The sequence below is a fragment of the Danio rerio genome, chromosome 13 (genome assembly GCF_052040795.2).
Source record: "Danio rerio strain M-AB ecotype USA chromosome 13, GRCz13ab, whole genome shotgun sequence".
Taxonomy (NCBI): domain Eukaryota; kingdom Metazoa; phylum Chordata; class Actinopteri; order Cypriniformes; family Danionidae; genus Danio; species Danio rerio.
Window position 1 is genome coordinate 43,000,246 of NC_141033.1, and position 20,356 is coordinate 43,020,601.

The following is a 20,356-nucleotide window of genomic DNA, read 5'->3' on the forward strand; positions in this document are numbered from 1 at the left end:
TAAAATGTTGTTTAAAATCCTTTATGATCATTATTTAAAATACAGTTAGTAATAAATATTAAGCAATTTTTCTAGTGATACAAAGCTCAAATTTAGTCCAGCCTTTAGAGTAACATGATCCTTCAGAAATCATTTTTATATAAGCAACATTTATTACTGTAATCATTGTTAAAAACAAATGTGGTGCTTAGTATTTTATTGGAAAATGATACACTTTTAGAATGCTCCATGCATTATTACAAAGTAACCAGTTACTATAATTAAATTACTATCTGCTGAAAAAGTGAAGTAAAGGATTACTTCTCAATTCTAGAGTGTAATTTATTTAATTACAGGTACTTGTACTTGCCTAAAACACTACATAAACTCAACAGTTCTGTATAAATCAATTTAGAGAAACTGAGTAATGGTATTTTTGGTTGCAGAGTAATTTAATTATTCAACAAAAATATTACAATTATCAGTTATTAATAATACCGCTTATTCTTAACACAATAAAAACGTAATTACTTTGAAATGTTTTGTGCTTTTATAACGTTTCAATTTTCAAGTATTAAAAACCTAAAAGGCCCTGTTTTACTCAAATCTAAAGTTTCTATTGTCTGTGCAATTGTCTATGCAATATTGTCTTTAAACAGTTTTCAGTGAATTTATTATTAAACTTCAAGTATATATATATATATATATATATATATATATATATATATATATATATATATATATATATATATATATATATATATATATATATATTTACCAGGTTAGGTTAGTAGCCTACTTTGTTCGGTGTGCAATCTGACACAATGACAATGACACAGTCATAAAAATTAGGCTTCTTTATTTTGTTCTCTTGTCAAGACAGATCTAAAACAGATCTAAGACGGTAGGGATTAAGCCAAAGATGTTTGTATAAGTCTTATTTTTATCCACAATATTTTAATCTTATTTTTATCTTATTATCTCTGATTTCTCTCCTCGGAGCATCTGACATCATGTAACGTTACCTCAGGACATGCATTAGGGCTTAATTCTACGGTAATACACCTAAAACACGAAATGACGTGAAACTCGTCAGTTACAGGGAAGTGTTTTCTCTCGTTAATTACAGGGAAAGAGTTAAACTAAATAATTTATCGATTTGACGCACATCATAATACCAGTCATACATGTAAAGTACAAACAATGTCCTTCAATTCGGTCTTGTCCAGCGGCCATCATTCGTGAATTAATCTCCGTTTGTTCCATTGCTCCGTTTGTTAGATGTTTGCTCAAGCTTTCTTTTAGCGAAAATTGGCGATTGTTTGTTGATTTTGCGTTAGAGTCAACAATCGCGAAATACTAGGTATTATGCATAAAATGTTATTACCAAGTCAAAAAGATTGAGAACCTCTGATCTAATGCACTTAAGGTTCCTCTGTAGTTTTGACCACATGACTGAAAAACATATTATTTAATGTCCAGGCAGAGTTGGGTTTAATTAAAGTGACTGTAATGAAATATAATTCACTATAGTTACTGTAATTAAATTTCTTTTCTGCTGAAAAAGTAAAGTATGTGTGTGTGTGTGTGTGTGTGTGTGTGTGTGTGTGTGTGTGTGTGTGTGTGTGTGTGTGTGTGTGTGGTCCACCATTGTCATTTTGGTTAACAAGTTTGCACATGTAAAATAAATACCATTTTCACTAATTGTATTTTACTCTTAAACCTTCTATATCTTAAACCTATTGTTTACAAATACTTTACCCCTTACTCTACTCGCACAATTACCAAACAGCCATTCAGCAATATATCTGCTCCATTACACAAGCCGCACGTGCACCCGATCTCTCAGACTCTCTCCGTCTGTTGAGTGCCTAAGCTCATGTTTTGGAAACACAATCTACAGGTCGAGCCCCTCAGCAGCAGCGTGTGCACCTGTGGAAGATACTGACAGCCCAGGTACAGACCAGAAGAGAAAACAGGCTCACAATCCTCCAGTGATGCTGTTCTTGCTGCTGACAGACGGCCTGTCTCGTCTTCAGTCTGCTGGCCTGTAGGCATGAGACTTTATTCACACCGCTTGTTTGCACACTAGTCGTCAAACACTTTTCTTTTGTACCTGTAGACAATCAGGAGACTGTGAATTATTTGGCTGAATATTAGGTATAAAGTTGACAGATTCGTTTATAATTCGTGCTGTAGCACGGGCATGATACTTAGCGGCTTCATTGTAACAGATGAGCTGGAGCTTTGTGGATCTGTGAGTCAGACAGAAAGACTGAAACACACCTGCCCTGCCTTTACCGTCCGTCCCTCACCGTGTGCTGAAAACTGCACTCTCTCTGTCTGTCGTTCTTACTGTGTGTATCTTGACTCTTCTTCAGTTTGATGAAGCTCATGGCTACGCTAAAGTACATGACAGCTTTTTGAGTCTGAATTGTCAGCCTTCTTGATTTATTAGCCCCCTGTATATTTTTTTCAACATTTCTAAACATATTGGTTTTAAAATCTCATTTCTAATAACTGATATATTTTATCTTTGTGTGACATTTATTAAAGGCTTAACTAATTAGTTAGGGTAATTAAGTCAATGCATAACAGTGGTTTGTTCTGTAGACAATAAAACATATTGCTTGAGGGGGCTAATAATATTGACCTTAAAATGTTTTTTTTAGTTTAAAAAAAATAAATAAATTAAATAAATTAAAACTGCTTTTATTCTTGCCAAAATAAAACAAATAAGACTTTCTTCAGAAGAAAAATTATTATCAGGAATACTGTCAAAAAATTCCTTGCTCTGTTAAACATCATTTGGGAAATATTTTAAAAAGGATTGAAAAAAATTCACAGGAGGGCTATAATAATAATAATAATAATAGTAATAATAATAATAATAGTAAGAATAATAATAATACGTTTTTATTTATATAGCGCCTTTCCAGAGCTCAAGGACACTTGAAAAAAAGATAATACAAACAGACATTGAAAGACACAGTAAACACGTAGAGACAACATTAGGCTCACAAACATACAAGAAGTCAAACATAACAAACTGGAAATACAGAACAAGACCTAGGAGACAAATATGCAGAGTACAGGTTGATCAAACAAAGTGGTCAGTTTATCAAATCAGAAGTGTAGCATTCAGAAAACAAGGGATTGCTAAGTAAAGATTATCAACAAAAACGGAGTGAGCACGGTAGAGAGATGCATTGTGTCCAAATTGCTTGTCCTGGAATCTTGTCACGTCACGTGTACTTAGGACACAGTGTTACTTTAACTATGGATTTATTCAATACAATAATACAGCATAAACAGTTTAGTTTTTTTGGAATTGTTTTAATTTTTTATCTTTTTAAAATTCTATTTATATTATATTATCATATTTTATTGGCTTATTGATATTTTTTGACTGTTAAACGTTGGCACTTTTTTTGATTGGCTTAGCATTAGATTAAATATCAAAGAAAGTCTTTATTTAGTTTTTAAAAATATTATACATTACTGTTTTACAGTATTATGCATTACTAAAAAAAATTCACAACACAAAAAGTGTTGTTTAACAGTAAAGAGTAATGTTTTTTCAACACATTTTAAAAGATAAATGTTTTAATAACTAATTTTTAATAACACATGTATTTTGTCTTTGTCGTGATGACAGTACATAATATTTTACTAGTTATTTTGCAAGATGCCATTCAGCTTAAAGTGCGATTTAAAGTTAGATTAATTAAAGAAGTCATTGGGCAACAGTTGTTTGTTCAGTAGCCAAATGGAACAAATTATTAATTTTGTTGTGCGTTTTTGTCAAATTTGAAATGTTTCTTTTTGTATTAATTCAGTTTTAACTATGCATTTTTATTTTAACATATGTTTTATTTTACTGAATAATTTTACTTTAATAAAAAATGGGGTTGTTACATTACATATCCCCTATAAATTATGGCCACCAAGAAAATATACACTGTAAAGCCCAAATAGTCAAGGTAACTTAAACCATTTGAGGAAACTGATTCCAATAAACCATTTAAGTTTAAAAACTAATCCTAATAAGTACTGTAAACTTAATCTATTTGAGTAAATGAAGCAATTGGAGCACAAAAAAAAACAGTAAATGAAGAGAACTCAACCCAACTACTGAGTTTAAAACTCTTTTCAAATGAGTAGAATTAACTTTCAGTAAATTTTTAATTAACTACACTCATTTTATTTGATAAAGTTGACTGTTGGCATATACAGTGTAGTTTTTAAGAGAAAACCTTTATGCTGGCATTTTTTTTTTACTTGAGATCACCTTAAAGTTTGTCTATAATTATGAGATATTCACACAAAAAAAAAAAAAATCACTTTTTTGTTCATCTGATGGAATTAGAAATCCCCACATTGCACATTAAGGCAGTGTTTTTTCTTCTTCTTTATCTGTGAGTCTGAATATGCACCCAGTGTGCACTTGGATTTTGTTTGCTCATGTTTTTGCAGTGTGTGAAGGCCTGTGTTGTATTGTGTCACTGGTTTAGACTTGTGAAACAGGATATTTCACACCTACCATGAAATAAAAGAAACTCATGCAAGGCTTGCCGTGAACAGAGAGCTTCCCCCAATAAATCCAGCTGTTTATAGTTGCGAGACACTCTTAATGGCCTCTAGTCTTGAGAGCACAGCTCACCGTCTTGCTCTCACAAAAGTGATATATTAATGCCACACAGAGAGTTGGCATTTACGCATGAAGACAGTTGTGAAAATGAAAGGAGGGATTGAAGAGAATGGGCTGGTCTTATTTATTTGAGCTCACCTACACAGAATCCCTAAGATGAAAATAAACGAAAGAAGAGGTCACGTGATCAGAGGTATGATTTTAATGTAAATATGCTGCTTGGTTGGTGATTTGAGAATTTAAATTAATTCGAGGCTTCAAATAAATCAGTTCACAGAATCGTTTACCCTGAAATGAAAATCTTCTCATCATTTACTGGCCCTCATGTCATTTTTTAAAAAACCCACATGATTTTCGTGCTTGAGTGGAACGCAAAAGGAGTTTTTTTATAGCTGAATGTCAATGCTGCTTTTGGATATGGACGCTTGAAACAGACTGAGATAATGCATTTCCACAATTGTACTTTCATTCAATCATTTTCTTTTCGGCTTAGTCCCTTTATAAATCAGGGGTCACCACAGTGGAATGAACCGACAACTTATCCAGCATATGTTTAACGCAGCGAATGCCCTTCCAGCCGCTACCCAGTACTGGGAAACACCCACACACTCTCATTAACACACATACACTACGGCTTATACACTTAGCTTATTAAATTCACCTAACTCATGTCTTTGGACTGTGGGGGAGACCGGAACACCCGAAGGAAACCCACGCGAATGCAGGGAGAACATGTAAACTGCCCACAGAAATGCCAACTGACCCAGCCTGGGCTTCGAACCAACAACCTTCTTGCTATGAGGTGACAGCGCTACCCACTGAGCCACTGTATTGCCAGTTGTACTTCATTTAAGCTAAAAAGATTTTCTAAAACATTTTACAATTTAAGTGACCTAAAAATGCTGTGTTGTCTCGGTCCAAATTTGGGAAAACTTGGACAAACTCAACCAGTGGGTAAAAATATTATTTTTAAAATGTAACCCAGAGATTTGTGTTTGTTTATTTATTTATTTTATTGTGTTTTTTAATCATTAAGTCTGCAATAAATTATAAAACAGTTTCAAGAGTTCACACTTAGATATTGGCATTAATAGCAGGTTTGGCATCCTGTCCCGGGAGAGAACTCTGAGCTCGGAGATAATTGAACCCAGGGCTCCTGCCTGATCAATGAGCATGTAAGGGGTACGAGATTAGGTAGTTCTCAAGAGCTCCCCCGGGTAAAGAAGGAAAAGGGGAGATGGGGTGGACAGGGGGATTCTTCAAAAAGTAAAGCTAGACTGGCTATTTTTAGTGAGCTTGGAAAAATCCGATTGGTTTATTATTACAGATGAGAGACCAGCCGCGATTAATCATATCAAGTGCTTCTCTCGAAATTAAGCCGCAGTCACACGCCACTTTTCTACCCCATGGACATCTATTCATATGCATGCGAATGCGACAGACTGGAAACGCAAGTTTGTGCGACAAGTTTCGCAGTTTGCTGCATTGGAAAGTTCAATCTTGGTCAATTCTGACCTGCGAAATCGCATCACGTGACTGCCTTAGACCAATCAAAGATCAAAACATGACCTCTCTGTACAGAAATTTAAAATCGCTCACTTTTTAAAATGTCTAATCATCTTGTTTCATCCTGCCTCTTTTCGCTGCACCGTACTACAGAATCTTGCATGCTCAAACTCGAGTGTGACTGTGTATTAGTTTGTGAAACTGAGACACTGACTAATAAAGTGAACTAAAACCAAAACCATAAAATAAAAAGCATTTTGCTTCTTGAATAAAATAAATAATATAATTATATTATAAGAAATAAAACAAAATAAATAATAAATTAAATAAATAATTATTGAAATAAAAGTAAATATAATTTTAAGTTAGTTGTCAAGAAAATATAATTCCTTTTCATTCAATTTAACAACTACAGAAACCACGTTAAAAGCTTTAGACATAAAAAATACTCAAGATAATGCAAAACAAAAGCCAAAGAGGAATTAAAAACTGTTAATAAAAATATATACTAAAATGTAAGAATGCACATTTTATTTTTGATGTTCCTGTTCACCACTTTAGTAGACAATATATTTTCTGCTTCAAGCTCAAGTCAAGCAGCACTTTCAGAGTGAAAAACAAACAGATGAAACAGAATGAACAGTGCTGACACACTGAGTTCTTATGAGGAGAAACGCAGCCAATGCAGGAAACTAAACATTAATTACACCAGTATCTACAGCCTCAATAAGCTCGCAAAAACATATCCACATGCACGATCTTAACTAGGGTGGTATTTTTATTTTACTTGAATTATTTTCATGTTTGTGTTTTATTGACTCTCAAAGCACTAGTAACCATTGACCTGCATTTTACAGATCTCCAAAGACCAGCGGTTAAGCTAAACATATTCTTTAATGTTTTACATCTAGAATGGCCTATGTACAGAAACAGCAAGTTTTTGTGTAAACTGTCCCTTTAAGGCCGCACAGAAACTGACATTGAGCTGATTTTGAGTGCAGGTGTCCAACACTTTCTCTCTTCACCCCTCCAGCATGCCGTTTTTTTTTCTTGCTCTCTTCACAAATAACTCTCAGAAAGAAAACAAGCACACACAATCTCTGTCAAGAGCCTGAAAGAGAAGCGTGTCTGCTCTTCTGCAGAGCGAGCTGGGCTTCAGGTGTAGAGGGGTCTCAGCTGGATGGACAGAACAAAAGCACACTGGACACAGCTGTCGGCTCTGTGTTGACCTGCAGCAGCAAACCAAAGGCTGTCTGTCATTGACACATTTCTTTGCTTGCCTCGACGGGTCATTCCTGATCTGTTTAGTGAGATGCAGTAAAATTCCCCGCTTGCCTTAGTCCACTTTGCAGTGATTCCCAAAACTTGTTCTTGAAGTATTCCAGGACTGGACATTATTAGTGTCTCCCTTGTGACATTTCCAGGTTTCTCAGTAGAAGAAGTGGTCATAGTTGGGTAAACATAGAGCGTAGTGAGCGGGAGAATACAACAATTCTTTTTTTTTACAATCATATTTGCTGAAATAATATAATACAATAAAGCTCATGATCCGGGCAAAGCAAGGACATCGGGACACCATTCCAGACTGTGGAGGAGCGGATGTGTGCCAAATCAGAGCTGGTGAGCAGCCCTAAGAGCTTCTAAGTGGAGGGCCTATCTCTGCTCTGATAAGTCAAGTTGTCTTGTGTCAGTGTTTTTCAATGCACTCCTTGTTTTTCCTTATCTGCGATAATTAAAACATTGAAATTCCTTTCACAGGGCCCGGGGAGTGAGAGACGGACCTGTTGGGAAGCATCTTGTGGAAATGTAACAGGTTGGAGCATATCAGAGCCCTTAGCAACCCATCAATGGCCAGAGGAGTGTAGAAATATTCGCCCGCGGGTGCCAGAAAACACTGTTCCCACACTCACAAACACATCACACAGCCCAAAAAGGCTAAATGATTTTCTCCAGCTTTTTATGGTAAACAACCAGTCTGTGTGCATATTTTGAACTCAGCATGTATAATTTCATATTTGCTTTGAGGGAGATTTTTGTACACCACTGAGGAGTAGTAAGCATAAAGAGAAATCCCTGATCTTTACAAGAGGTTTAGTTTTGTGGGTTTTCCATGGATAGAGGTTTCCAGTTTGTGGAAAGTTATATCTTTTTTTAAGCAAAAAGTACTGTTATGCTCAAAGATGTACATGGGTACATATGAACAGAAGTCTCTACCTTTCTGCATTTGTTTTTTTGCAAACAGACAAGGTTTTCACGCTTCTTGAAAGTACGTAAGACATACGGATTTAAGGCCTGGAAAGTACTTAAAATAAACAGACCCTTAAAAGTTCTTAAATTATATTTGAAATTAAATGTGTTCATGGTTTTATTTCAACAATTGTACTCAGTTGTCAAAAACAGAATGAAAAAAACTGAGAAATTCTTAAATTAAAAATCTTACATTTAAATCTTCCACAATAACACTGACAAGTAAGTAAAGTTTATTCATAGACTAATTTCGAGAGGAGCACGTTATTGTGATTGAACATGGGTGGTTAACTACACATGATTCACCAGACAGATGATTCCTAACTGACTAAAAATAGCCAGAGTTTCTTACTACAGTTATCTTTACCTTAAAGAATCTCTTCCACCGCTACTTCTCCACCTTTCACTTTATAGGGTGGTACGGTGGCCTAGTGGTTAACACTGTTGCCTCACAGCAAGAATGTCACTGGTTCAAATCCTTAACAACCTAGTTGTTGTTTCTGTGCAGAGTTTACATGTTCTTCCTGTGCTCGCATGGGTTTCCTCTGGGTTCTTCGGTTTCCTCCCACAGTCCAAAAATGTGTTAAAAGTGAATTGATCTATCTAAATTAGCACTATAGTCGAAATCTTAACCAGTAGTATATCTCTATATAGAAATTATAGTCTGCCATCAACCCTTAACAAAGGGGGGAGTTCTCGAGAGACCTACCTGAGCTCAAACTCCCCTCTCGCCCTGCAAACGAGAGGAAGCCCCGAGCTCAAGGATCTTATGAGCTCAGGGCTCTCTCCCGGGACAGCATGCAAACACGCTGTATAATCAGTAATCAGCTAGGTGTGAACTCTTGAATGCACATTTTATCAACAAATCAGAAACCTCAGTTGGACATCACCAGTATTGAATTCAACACATTTTTATTAAGAAAATTTGTTCTTTGAACATAAAAACAAAAAATGACTACTTTTAATGTAAATATTAAGTGTAGGTGAAATGTTAAGTACGCTTGGGGTTTGAATTAAAAGGTGGTTGGTAAAAAATTAATGGTGCTTTAAAAGTCCTTGAAAGTCCTTGAAACTGCTGTTCATGAAAGTGTGGGAACCCTGGACAAATATCCGCTTGTTTCTGTAAGTGTGATGTCACGCACAGCGGCTTCTGGATCCAAGCACTATATCAAACTGTATGGGGAGACTCAACAAATGGTAACAATAAGCATTTACAAAGCAATGTAATAGTTTCGAAAATCTTGATTGCAATATATATATATATATATATATATATATATATATATATATATATATATATATATATATATATATATATGTTTATATATATAGAGAGAGAGAAAGCTGATGGCTGCTGATTGCTTTTTTTGATTAAACCAGCTGATGTAGTCAGCTATGATGTGCATTCTGGGATGAGAAAAAGGTTTTTGACCGCAATTATGGCAGGTTGTGGACAAATGTGGAGTTGCGAGGAGGTCCATACTGCTTGCTGACTTTTCCTCTGCTTTTTCTCTCTGTGTTTCTCACGCTTTAATTTTGACCAGTCAAAATGCAGTTCAGGAACTTGGCTATCCAAAAGTCTATTGGTGTGAAAGCACCCTAACCAGACTTTAAAGCTAGCTGAAAAAAGTCGTTTTTATGTGCAAAATTATTTGTAAAACTATTCTAAGGATTGATTGTGTTATCAAAAATGTGACCAGAAACAATTTTTCTCTGCAGATGATGCCATAACACCCTCCTGTCCTGACTCAATTTTGGTATAATAAAATGATCAATAAAAAGTAAGCCCTGTTCCATAATATGCATTTTAATGTGTCCTTTACACCTGACAGGACTGTTTTGGTTAAAACAAATGGTGATGTGGTTGTTCTGTTAAGTCCAAAGGGCCAACACTGTCATCAAAATCTTTCTGCACACTTAAGAAGTGAAAAGATGAAAAACATCTCAACTAACTAAAAACTGGACATAATGTCACAAAATGTGGCTACAGAAAATACAGAAGCATACCTGTCTTAATGATCATAGTTGTTCATTAAAGTTCAAAACAAGAAAAATGTCTGCTTTGTGTATAATTTTGACTCCTATAAAGGTTCCATGAAATTAAAATAAGGTTTTCTAGATGTTAGTATCTTTATTATTAGTTTTTAGGACATCTATAAGTTAGCGCGCACCAAAACAGTGACTAAATTTTGACGTTTACAAGATATAAAACTGATATAAACATGTAAAGCTATAAACATGTATAGTTTGTCACTCCTGTCTGAATGGATTAATGGTTTTATTTATGTCAACTCATACTTCATTTTCTCATCAAATCTTGCCCAATCAAATGCTCTCTAGCATCTGACATGCCCCACCTCCTTCAAGATGCTTCATATTTGATCCACTTGAGTTCAATCACTCTTACTGGCAGAGCGGTGATGAAACAAAATCCTATTGGCTGCTTTTTAAAAAGGGGAGGAGGGACACTATGTCCCACATTGTCTTTGTTTTTTGTTTGAGATTACGCCAAACATCAAATTAAGATGTATATTTCAAAGCACTTCACGGGACTTTTAAACATATTTTGTTAACTATTTGTGAGGAATCAAGAAAGGGTGCTTTCACACTAGCACTTTTTGATCCTCACCCGGATGGATTTGTTTGAGGTCAAAGTTTGGTATGTTTACTAGTGTGAACAATGTCTTCTGAATACTGGTGCGTACCCGTGAATCATACCCAAGTCCGCCTAAAAGAGGCTGTCTGGGGTACGGTTTGTATGAACTTTGTATGAACCGGTTCACCTCTAATATGAATGTAATCGTACCAAATATTAAAACTAATATTAATTAGTTTATATTAATATTAATTAGTTAAAACTATTGTTTTCATAACGTTCATTCATGTGTGTATGTCTGTGTATCATGTACCGTACCTTGGTATCAAGCGGGGCTGACCCAGTGCAAATACAGTGATAATGCCTCTGTATGTTTCTCCTTCAAAAATGACTTCTGCAGACATTGCATGTTGTTCTAAACGTTTTAATATTTTTTGCGGCAGAGAGACGCAAGTGGCTCTCTGTATGTAACTAAAACAAAAAGATTCAGTAAAAGCAGACCAACTGCGATGTGCGTACATCTCTTCATTTTGGCGCCTTGGCTTTTGTAGCCATCAACAGCTGTACACACAACAGCAGCTTGATGTGTACCAGGGTTCAGAAAAAAAAAAAAAGATGGTGTGTACAAACCAGCTGAGAAGGTGGCAAGGGGGGACAATCGAACTGGGACCAGGCAATCAACCCAAGTGTGAAAGCACCCTCATAAAAATACCATCACATGTGCACACAAGTGTTTAATCAGGCCCACAGCATTGTTCTAGATATTTAATTGCAAAATCACTATAATGAAAGTTGTTTTTTGTCTTTTGCTTTGGTTCTATAAACAGGTTTCCTACGGTCATGGTAAACCTGGAAAAGTCATGGAATTTAGACATGGCATTTTCCAGTCCTGGAAAAGTTTTGGAAAAACAGTAAAACCCACAAAGTTTTGGAAAAGCCATGGAAAATAGATATCTGAATACTTGAATATAGGTTATTTACTTCTTTTCTGTCATTGTGCAACAGAGGCCAGCTAGTAGGTGCTCCTCTGACCTCTAAAGATGCTCTATCGACAGATGCTAGAGACCATGGTTTTCAGCCTCCTTGTTAGAGCAACAGACTCCCTTGCGGAAGGTTGCCGGTTCGATCCCAGCTTGCAGGGGTATGGGTGGTGTAGGTCTGGCGGGGTTACACTTGGCCAATCACATACTCTCGCATTATTAGTGCAGTGTAAGCATTATATAAATCAATTTTAAACATATTTAAATATAAATTGAAACTAAATAGATTGTTGCGTGTTTTACCTTATGCTGTAATAACTTTGAACATGCATTGTTTTTCTTTTACCATGCATATGTAGACATTGCGGGCGAAGCAGTGGCGCAGAAGGTAGTGCTGTCACCTCACAGCAAGAAGGCCGCTGCTTTGATCCTTGGCTCAGTTGGCGTTTCTGTGTGGAGTTTGCATGTTCTCCCTGCATTCGTGTGGGTTTTGTGTGAATTGGGTTGGCTTAATTGTTCGTAGTGTTTGAGTGTGTGTTAATGAGTGTTTGTGGATGTTTCCCAGTGATGGGAAGGGCATCCGATGTGTAAAAACGTGCTGGATAAGTTGGCGGTTCATTCCGCTGTGGCGGCCCCAGATTAATAAAGGGACTAAGCCAACAAGAAAATGAATGAATGAATGTAGACACTGCATAAAACATGAAAATCATGAAATTTACTTGCAAGTCTTGGAAAAATCATGGAAAGTCATGGAATTTTAGTAGTAAAAATGTGAATGAACCCTGTATAAATGACTGTTTGAGCACTAAGGGAACCAACACCAAATGTTTTATTTCCTTCTTTTATTCAGACCACAAGGACCAAATATGTCAGAAGTACACGTGTGAACACACCCTGAAAACATCCTGAGCGTTTGAGCTATTTTGAAACCACATTAGGTGAGCTTTATCATAATCACTGCATCTACAACATTCTCATCCCTAAAAGAGAAACATTTATACATTGAGGACTTTGACATTAATTTTTCTTAACCACACACTTATAAAGTGCCATACATTTAAACCTGTGGAATTACACTGTCGTACTTGCCGTTAGAAAGCTCAGTGTGTGTGTTTTCACAGAAGAGAAGCAGAGCTGATGGCTGATAAATGCATTACACTGGAGGAGAGTTCATCTCTTATGGTTTTACTGTAAATGTTTACATTCCAGCATGCCGCGATGTTATCAGCTAATCGTTTTTGGAACAGTCTGTGGAGTCCTGTGGGTCGGATTATTGGTGGTGGTGTTGGGGGGGATTCGCCTGAGGAGACAAGGTCAATGTGAAGCTTTACTCACTCCAAACAAAGGTATTAACTTTGGGCCATTTCTTTCCTCTTTCATGCCCTTTCTGTAGACTAGGTGAATGCATTAGAGTCCACTTTTCAAATGTGAAAATGAAGCTTCGTGTTACGTCCACCTGCCTGACAATTATGCATTTCATTGACAGTTGTCTTTTTAAATATTTAAGACACTTTTCGATCCCAGCTTTTATAGACAATACTGTTTTAGGTTAACCAACTTGAGTAGGTTGATTTCCATTAGAAGTGAGTTCGCCTAAAATCAAAATGGATATTTAATTTGTTAAATTGGAGTAATTAGTTTGTGTGGATGTGTGGATGTGGGTGTGTTTAACAAACAAGAGACCACTTGAAAATTCTCAGTTTCTCTTGATTTATTTGTTATAGGTTTTGGTAAAAACAGATTTTTATTCTATAGATCTGATAACAGTTAATTAAATCTTTTTTTCTTTAAAAATTTATGTTCGAAAAATCTGGATTATTTTACCAAATATTGTTATCTTAACTCTTCTGAAATAAAACATTGGTAACTAATATGTTGACACTACTCCGATGATTTGAGGAAAGTAATTCCCTCAGTTCATTTGAGTTGACCAAATGGGGTCTCTTCGTTGGATTAAGTTAAATGTTTAATTGCAGATAACTTAAAATAGCTAATAGACTAAACTTCCAAATTTTTTTATAGGAAACCCACGTGAGCACGGGGAGAATGTGTAAACTCTGCACAGAAACGTCGGCTGGCTTTGTAAGGACTAGAACCAGTGACATTCTTGCTGTAAGGCAACAGTGCTAACCACTAGCCCACCGTGCCACCCATCTAGGAAAGGAGGAGGAGTAGGAGTGGGAGGGGGGATTCTTCAAAACAAAGATGGCTGTTACATAGAACTCAGGGTATTTATATTGGCTTAGGAATCGTCTGATTTGTGAATCATAAATTGAATAATGCGGGACCGGCTGGAAACAATCATGAGCATTTGATCCTCTCGAAATTAGTTTATAAATAAACTAATGTTAATGTTAATAAAAAAATAATGTTAAGTTCAGATAACTTAAAATATTAATACAAATTTTTTTTGCTGCCTAATGAATAAGTTAAACACACCTGTTTATGTTTTGATGACAAAACTTGGTATTTTAATTAATATCTAGTTATATTAACTTAATATCTTTAGTATTGACAACAGCAGGGTTTACAGTGTACTGGGTTGTGGCTGGAAGGGCTGGGTTGCGGCTAGTTGGCAGTTCATTCTGCTGGGGCGACTCCTGATAAATAAGGGATTTAGGCGAAGGAAAATGAATGAATGAATGAAAGTAACACATTGGTTGCATGTCTTATACTCTAAATTACATTTTTTATTTTTAAATTTGGAAGAAATGGCATCAATAATTTACAGAATAAATCAAAAATCATGTCTTATTCAAACAATTCACTCCAAATTGTAAATCCAGACAAACAAAATCAAATATGAATCTAATTACTTACCCTTTTTTACAACAACTACATCAGTAAAGTAGTTTTTACTACTGTACATCAGTAAATGTGTGAAGGCGGGGCGACCTGTCGCTCACATAAGATTGACCTGTAGCAAACCACAACCATGCAGTCAGTCCCAATAGGCAAAATCGAATCCCACCTTATGTTTGGTTATATTCGAGAATCATTTTCACTTTTATACATCACATATTCAGTTTCATGCTAACTTTTTATTGTTATTATGTGTGAATGGCTATCCAGAAATTATTCGAAACAACCTGTTTGAAAACACTCATTACCTTTGCAGTTCCTTGTATGTTGACAGGTTTTATGATGTAATGGTGAAAGTTAGACCTGATTTCTGTCTTTTCATTGATATTGGATTAGGTTGACTCTTTTTGTTATGGTCTTTATTCATCTTTACACAACTAATTGAACCTAAAGTGAGTACTTAGAATTTAGTGTAAAAATGCTAGGCCACATAAAACAGTATGTGTAAATGTAAAAATCCGAAAAATTATGTCACTTCAGGTTTGGTTTCAGTGCCACTTTGCTATTTTAAGATACTTTAGTGAAGTAAAAACAAAATAAAAGAATACCACAAAAATAATTATGCTTTTAATGTTGCTTATCAATAGTGGCTCAGTGGTTAGTGCTGTCGCCTCACAGCAAGAAGGTTGCTGGTTCGAGCCCAGGCCCAGGAGTTTGCATGTTTTTCCTGTGTTCGCATGGTAGTTTACGATTTCCCCACAGTCCAAAGATATGTGTTATAGACTAATTGAAAAAACTCAATTGGCCATAGTGTATATATTTGAATGAGAGTGTATGGATTTTTCCCAGTACTGGTTTGCAGCTGGAAGGGCATTCGCTGTGTAAAACATATGCTGGATAAGTTGGCGGTTCATGACGCTGTGGTGACCCCTGATGAATAATGGGACAAAGCCTAAGGAAAATGAATGAATCAATAAATAATTGTTGCTTATCAAGCAAAATATGTGTAACTCTGGAAGTGTTTACATCTCTGAGAAACCTCTACATCTACTTTTCCTCTCAGACTCTTTGTTCTTCAGAAGCTGAACTGGGAGGATCCGACTTAAGCTTGATGTGATTTGAATGAATACTTTATCTTACCTGCTTTAATATCCCCACAGATGAACGCCAGCGTGAAACATGGTAAAATAACAAATTAGGTTTTTTTTTCACGTCAGTTTGAGGCTTAATTGCTGAGGGGTTTTGTTGTAGCAGGTAAAAAACGAGCATGTTGTGGGCGAGCTCTCCTTTTGTTTTCTTTGTGAGGGTTTTTGAGTCTGCACAAATCGTCTGCTTTACTCTGTTTACATACTTTTTCACGATACATTTTTTTGTATAAACACAGACGTCCGTATGGTGCTCAACTACACCTTAATTCCTCTTAAGAAGCTGATGTATTCACATGTTTGTGTTGGGGACTGAAGTACTGTAAGCCCTGTGCTTATAAAGGCCATCAACATTAAACAGTTTCAATCATAAATAAAAGACTAGTTAAAGTAGTTTTACATATCCTGCAGTTTGGAGTGTTTCAGTTCGTTTTCATTTAAAAACTGTTGGTTGCAACAGAGGCTCATTAATCATGGAGATCATGAATTATGTAGGCAGTAGTATCTTTGGCTGCATTTCTTTTCTTTTTTAAAATGAACACTATGGGACGGTATGACTACTTTTCGCGCTTACTAGCTGACCACTTACCTTCATGTGGACGGCTTTCAAACTGTTGTCCTGTAGCTCGCCATGTATGTCAGCAGGTAACTACGACAATGGGGTTCGAGTCCAGTGAAGAACAGTTCCAGAAAGTGGGTAAGACAAAACAGAAGCCAAATAATAAAATAAAAGTAAATAACAGAGTGAAAATGCGGTAAAATCTGAAAACATGGTAAAAATCAGGCGAGGGCTTTATGGATTGCTTTTTAAAACTGTCGGTTGGGTTTAGGGAAGTGGGTGAGTGAGTCAATCGATGCTTTTGAAAACACTATTGGTTGGGTTTAGAGGAGGAGGAGGATGGGTCAGTCGATCAGTCAGTCAGTCAACAGTGGCCTCTGGTAGATTTAACCGAGAACAGCAGGCACAAAGGGCACTCGCGGAAGAAATTTGAGAACTGACGCAGCAGTCTCTAGCGGATTCGCAAAAACCAAAAATGCAAAAAAAAATAAAATAAATCCAAATTCAATTCAGTATGAGCTGCAGAGGCTGCGCGGAGCGGGAGTCACCATTAGCGAGTGGTGCGGACAGCTGAAAGCATTTGGATATGTTTTGTAGAAAATGCCTTTTGTACAATGCACTGTAATCATTAATAGGTATGCAACGATTTGCTGATTTCACTATTAACTGCACTTTAATTCGTCACAGTTAATTAATCGTAAAGGCTTCTCTAAGCCGCATTTCTGTTGACAAGTTGCCAACTGTACGCTAGTTTAAAGTTCAAAGTATGTACACCGAGGCTAATACACACGCACACCGGATTAACTACAGCATCGGCCATTCCCATATCACATCTTTTCCGCTTGCAAGTTTGTTATTTCTAATGTAAGAATGACAATATGCGCGCACAAGCGGAGCAACGCGCTTGTGTCTTTTCGGGCACACGCAGTAGAAAACATCTCACGGTGAGAGTTGTGCATGCCTTTCAGTGCAATGTTAACAAAAGATTTGTTAGACGAATTATTATTAAAATTATTATGCATGAACCCAGATGATAACAACAGTTAATTTAAATAGCCATAATTGATAATTCTTCAAACTATATAAACGTACAACCAAAATCTATATTGTTGCATCACTAATTGTTATGCTGTTTAAAACATAACATATGAATGTGTCTGAATGTAGAAGAAGCCTACTTCAGCAATGCACTGCTTTTGTAGTGCGAAATACAACATTTTTAATAACAAGAAAAAATTGGACAATGCAGTTGTTTTAAAATACAATATGTTAACATTTTAATGTAGCAAAAGTCAACGTGGGTGCCTTTATGAGCACAAATACAGCTTATGGGCTCTTATATGCAGTTGTGTCATCACTCATATAGCAAGTCATATTTCTCCGGCCCTTCGTTTCGGATGCTTTTCATGAACCAGCCCCCATGCCAAACTAATTGAAAAGCCCTGCTCTAGTGTGAAAACGGCTTTAGTCACAGTCAGCAATGCATTGTATTTCCCATAATAAATGTTCACCTTGATCTGATCATTCCTTAATTCATTTTCCTCTCACTTAGTCTCTAATTTATCAGAGGTTTCCACAGTGGAATGAATTGCCAACTATTCCAGCATATGTTTTATGCAGCGAATACCCTTCCAGCTGCAGCCCAGTACTGGGAAAAACCCATACACACTCTTATTCACACACTCGTACACTACTGCCAATTTAGTTATTTAGTTATTATAGTTATTCCAACATTTTTTTGGACTGTGAGGGAAACCGGAGCACCCGGAGGAAACCCACGATATGCAAACTTCCCACAGAAATGCCAACTGGTCCAGCCGGGACTCGAACCAGCGACCTTCTTGTACTGAGACGGCAGTGCTAACCACTGAGCCACCGTTTCACCACAAACAACGCTGATTACAGTAAAACAACTGAAGTCACATAGGGATATTTTGACAATGAGTTTGGTTCCTTTTCCAGTGTTTACAAAAGATATTTATTTTGTTGCTAACAAGATTCATCACAATGCTAGCATGATTGTAGCACATTTGAACACATTGATCAAATATTTGAACACTGCTAGAAAGTGTTTGAGCATGATTTTTATGCATCTATGACAAACTATGTAGTTTTTTTTTTTGTTAAAGTACTATGCTGAAACTGATATTGTAGACATTATTCAGATTAGAATGATCTGCATGGTTATTTTTTCTCTTTGCAGTTTAGCTGTTACTAAAATCCATGGGTTGAGGGGTAAAACAGTTTATTTTGGTGATGGTTTTCTTTCATAGTTTTCCAAATATTGTTAAAGCATAACAGTTTATTACATTTCATTACAATTGATGTTTTATTTGGGCGGCACGCTGCGCTGCCAGCCATAAAATTAACTGATGACACACAGGTGGTTGAATAGCAGATAATTAATCTTATATCCCATATTAAAATCTGATATTTAGCCATATATGAACACACATATATACATATATATATATAATTATAGCTGATATATATTTGAACGTACAGGTGAAGTTAGAATTATTAGCGCCTCTGAATTATTAGCCCCGTTTATTTTTTTTTCTCAATTCCTGTTTAACGGAGAGCAGATTTCTTCAACACATTTCTAAACATATAGTTTCAATAACTCATTTCTAATAACTGATTTATTTTATCTTTGCAATGATGAAAGTACATAATATTTTTTCTAGATATTTTTCAAGACATTTCTATACAGATTGAAGTGACATTTAAAGGCTTAACTAGGTTAATAAGGTTAACTTGGCAGGTTAGGGTAATTAGGCAAGTTATTGTATAACAATGGTTTGTTCTGTAGACTATCGAAAACATATAGCTTAAAGGGGCTAAAAATTTTGACCTTAAAATGGCTTCAAAAAAATGTAAAACTGCTTTTATACTAGCCAAAATAAATCAAATAAGACATTTTCCAGAAGAAAAAAATATTGTCAGATATACTGTGAAGATTTTCTAGCTTTGTTAAATATCATTTGGGAAATATTTAAAAAAGAAAAAAAAATCAAAGGGGGGCTAATAATTCTGACTTCATCTGTATATGTAATTCCAAAAGCTGAAAAAAATTTGCCATTTTTTTAAATATTTTAAAATATGTTGCTTATATGACATATTTTATATCTGTGAAATCCAATTATGAACTTGTAAGTCATGTGTGTAACTTACATATATCACCACATATCTGATTTCTAAATGGGAGTTATTCTTGTATTAATTAATACTAATAAAATTAGTAATAATTCTATTTTTTTATTTTGTATTTAATTTCTGAAGTGACTGACGCAAAAACGGAAATCCACATTTCTCTCTGAAATGTCTGTCAAGCTATGAACAATATATGGCATGTTACTCTGATTTCATCCATGAATCTGAACTGACAGTGTCAAACACATGACTGCGCTGGATGCAGGTCTCAGAGGGGATGGATGCTGTATTTTGGTTATATTGAACCACTTTCTCCTGCAGTTATGAGGGTGTTTTCTCCTCAAGCGCTCATGATTAATGTGCTCTGGGCTTCAGCCAGGTTCTGTTGTGCAACATAGACATGGTCTATTGACAGTATCTGAATCATGCAGATATCAGGCAAGGGCTGCTTAAACTCATGTGAACTGCTTTATGTTGGGATGGTTGAAGTAGAATCCATGCTTATGCAACTCATTTATAAGTGCGTTAAAACAGCTGACTAACCCTTGAATGTGTGTATGAAAGCAGTTTCAGTAATGGAAAAAAAAAGGTATATGTAAATTCCCAGTTTTTCGTGTCCATTTATGTTTTAAATTGCATTATGGGACTTTGATCTTTCATCAGATAACTTTTGATATAGAACAGTTTTTGAAAAGTTGACATTTATTAGCATTTTTAATAGTTTGAAGTAATGTCTTG

At 35.8% G+C, this 20,356-nt stretch overlaps 1 long non-coding RNA gene across 19 annotated transcripts in view; it reads left to right on the forward strand.

Annotated features, from left to right (window-relative positions):
- Positions 1 to 20,356, forward strand: part of LOC141377051 (uncharacterized) — a 58,655-nt gene that overhangs the window by 12,264 nt on the left and 26,035 nt on the right. For 6 of the 19 annotated variants that reach the window (XR_015506332.1, XR_015506322.1, XR_015506327.1 and 3 more), the window contains 2 exons: positions 12,810 to 12,897; positions 13,169 to 13,305. This is a non-coding gene — a long non-coding RNA (uncharacterized LOC141377051). Of the gene's footprint in view, positions 1 to 4,602; positions 4,824 to 7,894; positions 8,099 to 10,102; positions 10,141 to 11,806; positions 12,189 to 12,318; positions 12,482 to 12,809; positions 12,898 to 13,168; positions 13,306 to 20,356 lie in introns of those variants that run through there. The other 13 variants (XR_015506331.1, XR_015506319.1, XR_015506325.1 and 10 more) reach the window with 9 other exon arrangements.